Genomic DNA, 6,629 nt, shown 5'->3' on the forward strand with positions numbered 1-6,629 from the left:
CGCTTTCTCTCTTTCTTTCGCTCTTTCTTTCTCTCTCCCCTCTCTATCCTTCTCCCTCTCTTTCTCTGTTTCTCTTTCTCTGTTTCTCTCTTTCTATCTCTCTCTCTCCCTTTCTCTCCCTCCTATCTCTCTGCCCTCCGTTTCCACAGCCGTTAATTAATCTGCGCTTTGGTAAAGTTTCAGAGAGTGTATGGGATTACTTTAATAACCCAGTAGAGATCAAGATATAATAATGGATTACATCTGCACATTAATAGTTCATATACTGTATCTTGCCATACCTTTCATCGATTTTAATTATTGTTGCTTATGGTTATGTCTTCGATCGTGGCTATTCATTTGAGTTTCAAGACAATGAACAAAGACAATGAACATGTCATTCCACTCAATTAGCTAATGCTTCCCAAAGAATATGTAAAAGCCATTGTAAAACTCTAATTTATAAGAGAGCACTTAATTAGCAGGTGTGAGCCTGTGAGGCTTTCAAGAAGCAAGCATTTCATAAAGTAATTGAATCTAATGGAACAGTAATTCGTAGAATAATGGTAAAAAGCTACAGGGAGAAAGAGTGTGTGAGAGAGAGACAGCGTGGGGCTGTTCATGGATGGTATAACTACTGTACACATGGTTTTGTGGACAAGGTGATGGTTGGTCTAGACCTGGGGCCAAACCTACAATATGCACCACAGTGACCAAGTCCATTTTGAATGAGTGATGTCCAAACCACTGTGGTTATGTTTGACATGACAGGAGGAAGATGGATTCATGGGAGTGAAGGCAGCCATTAATTCATCTTTGACCATCGATCTTCATGGTGCCTGAACATAGTAATTTATTCTAATAGTACATAATAAAAAAATATGTAGGTTATTATAAAAAATTTATGTAGGTTATTAATAACCTTTTCTTACCTGAAAATGACCACATTTTTCTAAATGATAAGAAACTGGGGAAGAAACCTCTTTATAAATGGAAATGAATATACACTACTGAGATTAATAAAAACAGTTCAACCAAACAGGTCATTCAATGACAGACACAGCAACAAAAATGTGCTGTTAGGTCACCAGAACGTCCTGAAATAGTCGGCAAAAGTCGTCAGGATGTTGTGTCATGGTCCACCTTATTTCCCTCGTTCCTGGCGTGTCTCAAGGACACGAGGGACGAATCAGAGAGCACGGTTATGACGATGTCATTATGAAGTGACCAAATGGGAACAATGTTAACCTTCGGTTGCGATCAAGGCCCAGCGCACTGGCCTTTAAAACATATTTGTTTTATATACACTCAGTGGCCAGTTTATTAGGTATCCTTCCCTGTTGTTTGTGGCTTGCTATATGAAGCAGGCAGACAGGCATCAAGGCATTCAGTTACTGTTCGATTGAACGTTAGAATGGGTAAAACAAGTGATCTAAGCGACTTTGAGTGTGGTATGATCGTCGGTACCAGGCGTGCAGGTTCTAGTATCTCAGAAACGGGCGGGCTCCTGGGCTTTTCAAGCTCGACAAAACAAAACACATCCAGTCAGCGACAGTCCTGTGGGCGAAAACAGCTAGTTATTGAAAGATCGAAGGAGGATGGCAAGAATCTTGCAAGCTAAAAGGCAGGTGACAAACATGCAAATAACGGCGTACTACAACAGTGGCATGCAGAACGGCATCTCGGAACACACAACTCGTCCGTCCTTGTCACTGATGGGCTATAGTTCGGCACAGTGGACTCATCATAATACCCATAAAACCTAGAGGTAAAACGCGGTAATGGTTCCAATCGTTTTTCCCCCATTCATTTTTGCATCTGGAATTTTAGACCTACTTCATATAAGGTCAGCTTACCCTGGTGTGACATTTTGATAGCCATGTAATTCTCTCTAGGACAAGGTGAGTTTTCCCAATATATTGCCCTTAATTTACTCTCAAAAATTCAAAATGCTAATTAGAAACAGAGAAGACCTCAGCAAGACTACAAATTCCTGCAGGAAGCTCCTGCACGTCGTTTCTAGCCGACACTGTCAGCTACCGTTCAACAGCGCAATCAGAGACCTTATGTGCCCAATCCATGATCTGAAGTCCTCTTTTCTCTGTCTTAGCTAGCCACTGACTACACTTTAGATAGCTAGTTAGCAGAGCAGTAGACAAACATTTTTTTTTTTACTTAGCCTAGATAAATGTTTGTACATTATGTCGACTTCTGTGTCTATTTCAGACCTTGTGGCATTTTTTTCAAGGACGAGCATAAAGAGCATTAAAAGGGGATAAAACCACTATAAGTCTTGCCTTCTGGAGAAGTGCAACTATAGTGAGAGGCAATTTACAAGGTTTGGTCAGGGCCAGCATGAGGGACAAAGTTTATCCTGTGTCGGTGAGTGTAGCTATTAAGTTAAGTTTGAGCATCTTAGCAATACAATGTGTTCTGTACGGCTGTCAACATTCAACAAGGGAAGAGCCACTTAATCAATGATAAAATCATTAACCAGATTACCCCGGATACCAGATTTCGATGAGTGATAACTCAGTTCTAGAATGTTGTCATTGATGAAAAAAAATCTATTGACATTCAAAATGGACTTTGTTCAGAAATCCAGCCTGTATTATAGTTTCATGACCAGAGACACAGCTTCAAAGGCATAGTATTTATTTATACAGTCTTGATTTATAGGATCCCACTATATGATTGATATGTCAAGTGATAAAATCCCAAGTTATCAATTACAAGTTAATGGAAAAACTGCACAAAATTACAGTTTATTAAATATTCTACAGCTGTAATGCCATCAATCAAATCAAACTTTATTTATAGAGCATATTTATTACAACGAATGCATTTCAAGGTGTTCACAGTCATTGGATGGGGTGTTGTCTGGTAAATGGGGCACAGATGACGAAGAGGAGGGCATTGAGGCATTCAAAATGGCTACAGGGATGTATGTGCAGGAGTCAGGTCTTTGGGTCACGGGGTCTGGCATCGCCTCTCGCTTACAGAGGTTAGAAAATGCTGAAATCGGAGTAGTGGTTACAATCCAGTACATAGCACAGAACCATCCTTGCTTCTGATCGACGAAGAGACCTAAGGTTAGCTTGTTCGCTACAAAGGCCAGAGGGTAATTAAAAAAATGTAAGTAATAAAAAAATTCTAAGGTAGCTAGCGAGAAAATTTGAACAATGCTAAACAAGAATACACATTAGAAACACAATCAATTACTTACATGAGAAAGTAAAAAGGCTATAATATCGACTTTATTTTTTATTTAAATGTTTTATTTAACCTTTATTTAACTAGGCAAGCCAGTTAAATTATTATTTACTTACTAGTTTACTTGCTACTAGTCAAAGAGTTTGCATTGGGAAATGTGCCTTGAGAGATGATGTCAAAGCTTGCATCAAGATGTGTAGGTCTGTATGCGAGCCACATTAGCGGCTAATTAGCATTTCAATTAGTAGGTGTAATTACAGGAGAATATATTGATCAAAGTTACCTTGTCCGAGAGAGATTTGCACGGTAGTCAAAGTGTCACACCAGGGTAAACCTACACGAAGCACAGACCTTATATGAAGTCATTCTAAAATCCCCAACGAAAAAATGCATCATGAAAGGACTCATACTGTGGTACTCAAATGCAGCTGACAACCACACCGGGTCCCACTTATATCAGCTAAAAACAAGAAGAAGCGGCTTCAGTGGGCACGTGATCACCAGTACTGGACAATTAAGGAGTGGAAAAAAACATTGCCTGGTCTGACAAATCACGGTTCCTGTTGAGTCATGCTGATGGCAGAGTCAGGATTCACAGCCCTATCCTGCCTGGTGCCAATGGTACAGGCTGATGGCGGTGGTGTAGTGGTGTGGGGAATGTTTTCCTGGCACACGTTAGGTCCCTTGATACCAATTGAGCAATGTTTCCATGCCCCAAAGAATTCAGGCTGTTCTGAAGGCCAAGGGTGGTCTGACCCAGTACTAGATAGGTGTATTGCAACCTCACTTCTACACTATGAGGTTGCAATAATACTGTGAAATTGTGAAAATTATGATAATGCCCTTTAAGTGTAAGAGCTGTTTGAAAAGATCGCCCTGACATTTCAGCCTGTTTTGGTGGGATGCAGTTTTGGCCTTCTATGGTGACATCACCATGTGGTTATTTGGTTAATAGACCAATAAGAAAGAGACTTCCAAACCTCTCTGACAATAACAACTAGTTTTCAGTTTTCCCTCCCCACTCCCAGACTGTCCTAGCAAAATTCTTGAATGAGAAATTGTTGCTTTTTTTGGACCATTTTATTTGAAAACAATCACAAAAGATACTTAATTGTTACCCAGAAATGATTTGATATTGAGGTAAAAACAGCTACATTGGAGCTTTAATGTTCCTAGAACTTTTTCAGAACTTTCAGTTAGATAACATCTCACTGAAACCTAGAAGGGACCCAACGGGAATGTTACCTAACATCCTTAGGATGTCCCCTGTGATGCTTTGAGGTTCTTGATGAGGTGTGGGGGTGGTGAATATTGGCTATTTGTCCTTAATTTGATTACCCACTGTTCTGATTGGCTGCTTTATTCAGTATATCCTGCTCTGCCCTCGATTATTGGAAACTTCCTATCCCTAACTCCACCATAGATACTGAACATTAGCGCAAAAAGAAATACAAAATTCTACGTATTCTCTATATTTTCTTATGTTCAGAGAGTATGGAATATGATGAGAATGTATAAAGTATATTCCATAAAGACTTTGCATAAGCATTCCTCATTTCAATGCAAACAGACATGTACACTGCCACACAGAAAATAAAAGAAATGAAACAACTGTTTAAAAACATTATCTAATTTTATTCAATTTCATTTGAAGTTTAATTTTCTTTGATATCAATCCATTGCATTAATAATGGGTGGTATAAAGCATTCTGAAAGCTCAATGTCACATTTCAAACACTGTTCTATACCTTTATCTACTCCAGGAAAAAGAGGGCCGAGCACGCCCCCATTCTCATTGACGGGGCTGCAGAGTGCAGGTTGAGAGCTTCAAGTTCCTTAGTGTCCACATCACCAACAAACTAACATGGTCCAAGCACACCAAGACAGTCGTGAAGTGGGTACAACAAAACCTATTCCCCCGCAGGAGACTGAAAAGATTTGGCATGGGTCCTCAGATCCTCAAAAGGTTCTACAGCTGCACCATCAAGAGCATCCTGACTGGTTGCATCACCACTTGGTATGGCAACTGCTCGGACTTCGACAGCAAGGCACTACAGAGGGTAGTGGGAACGGCCCAGTACATCACTGGGGTCAAGCTTCATCCAGGACCATCCAGGACCTCTATACCAGGTGGTGTCAGAGGAAGGCCCTACAAATTGTCAAAGACTCCAGCCACCCTAGTCATGTTCTCTCTGCTACTGCACGGCAAGTGGTACCGGAGTGCCAAGTCTAGGTCCAAGAGGCTTCTAAACAGCTCCTGAACATCTAATCAAATGGCTACCCAAACTATCTGCAGTTTTGATTTGATTTGAGTAGAACACTTGTGAAAATGGTTATTGCCTTCCCGCCTTGCCTTGCTGAGCTCAGTTAAAGTACGGAGAGTAGGGAGGAAGTCCTGAGCCATCACTATCTCCTGACTACTGCAGCAGAAATGGCAATTCAGCTGATAGCTGGTAATTGTGGTCAGGACACTATGACCTTATTCATGTGTATGATGACTAAGAGGGATGGGGGTGGGGTATACTATTTGTCCCTGGGGTAAAAATTGGCTCCGTCTCATAGACTTCAAGAGATGGAGGGCCACAAGCAAAGCTAATTCTATATGATTGTCTTTGCAATTTTGCAGTGAGCGATTTTGCAGTGAGAAATTTTAGCCTTCTTCGAATAACATTCTGACGAGAAAAATTGGAGCCAAATTATATTCCGACATGAGGTTTTCAAATAATCATGCTAACCCTGTCTTATGACTATGTCACAAGGCAGAAAAGTGACAGGATCTGGGTTTGGGTTGAGCAGGCATTGTGAAAACAGAGGCAAACAACAAAAAGACAGTTCAACAAATTTACTTTAAGGCATGGTGTTTACCAAGGTTTCAGAACAAAGTTTCTCAATTGAATTCGATTTCATCGTCTCCATATTTCATTTACATAAACATCCTGTTCTATTACGTTTAGCTTAAAATCCATGTTAGTTAAAACCATCGTACAAAATACAAAACAAACAAAAAGGGACACAAGTAGGGACACAGGCCAGCATATTTGATCACTTAGTCATACAGCACAAAGTCCATTTGCCATGTGCTCTAATGAAACATTTCAGCCTGAAGCTCTGTTGCAACATGGATCCACCATGCTTCTGCACTGCATCACTTTCTGTGGGTGTCTGCCTGGAACACAAAAGCGGGGGGGGGGGGTTTAATACATAATTCAAAATCACATTATACGATAATCGTCCAGTAGGAATGCTTGATTGTTACACATTGTTACACAAAGTAGTGCAACAATTACCCCTTTGTAAATAAATGAAATAATTACATGCATAGTAACCCTGTCAAAAAGTGATTGACCGCCTCATAGCCTGTTGTATTGACTAGGGTTTCCTAGTATTGTATCTTCCCCGATTTGTCCACAACCACCACTAAATCCCTTATTAGCTCT

The 6,629-nt window shown here is 40.4% G+C and overlaps 1 long non-coding RNA gene across 1 annotated transcript in view; it reads right to left on the reverse strand.

Moving 5' to 3' along the window:
- Nucleotides 1-6,019: 6,019 nt before the first annotated feature.
- Nucleotides 6,020-6,629, reverse strand: part of LOC149985057 (uncharacterized) — an 857-nt gene continuing 247 nt past the window's right edge. Inside the window, exon 2 of the long non-coding RNA XR_016486065.1 lies at nucleotides 6,020-6,358. This is a non-coding gene — a long non-coding RNA (uncharacterized LOC149985057). The remainder of the gene's footprint in view (nucleotides 6,359-6,629) is intronic.

This window comes from Oncorhynchus mykiss, chromosome 2 (assembly GCF_057628025.1).
Source record: "Oncorhynchus mykiss isolate SJ-2025 chromosome 2, ASM5762802v1, whole genome shotgun sequence".
Taxonomy (NCBI): domain Eukaryota; kingdom Metazoa; phylum Chordata; class Actinopteri; order Salmoniformes; family Salmonidae; genus Oncorhynchus; species Oncorhynchus mykiss.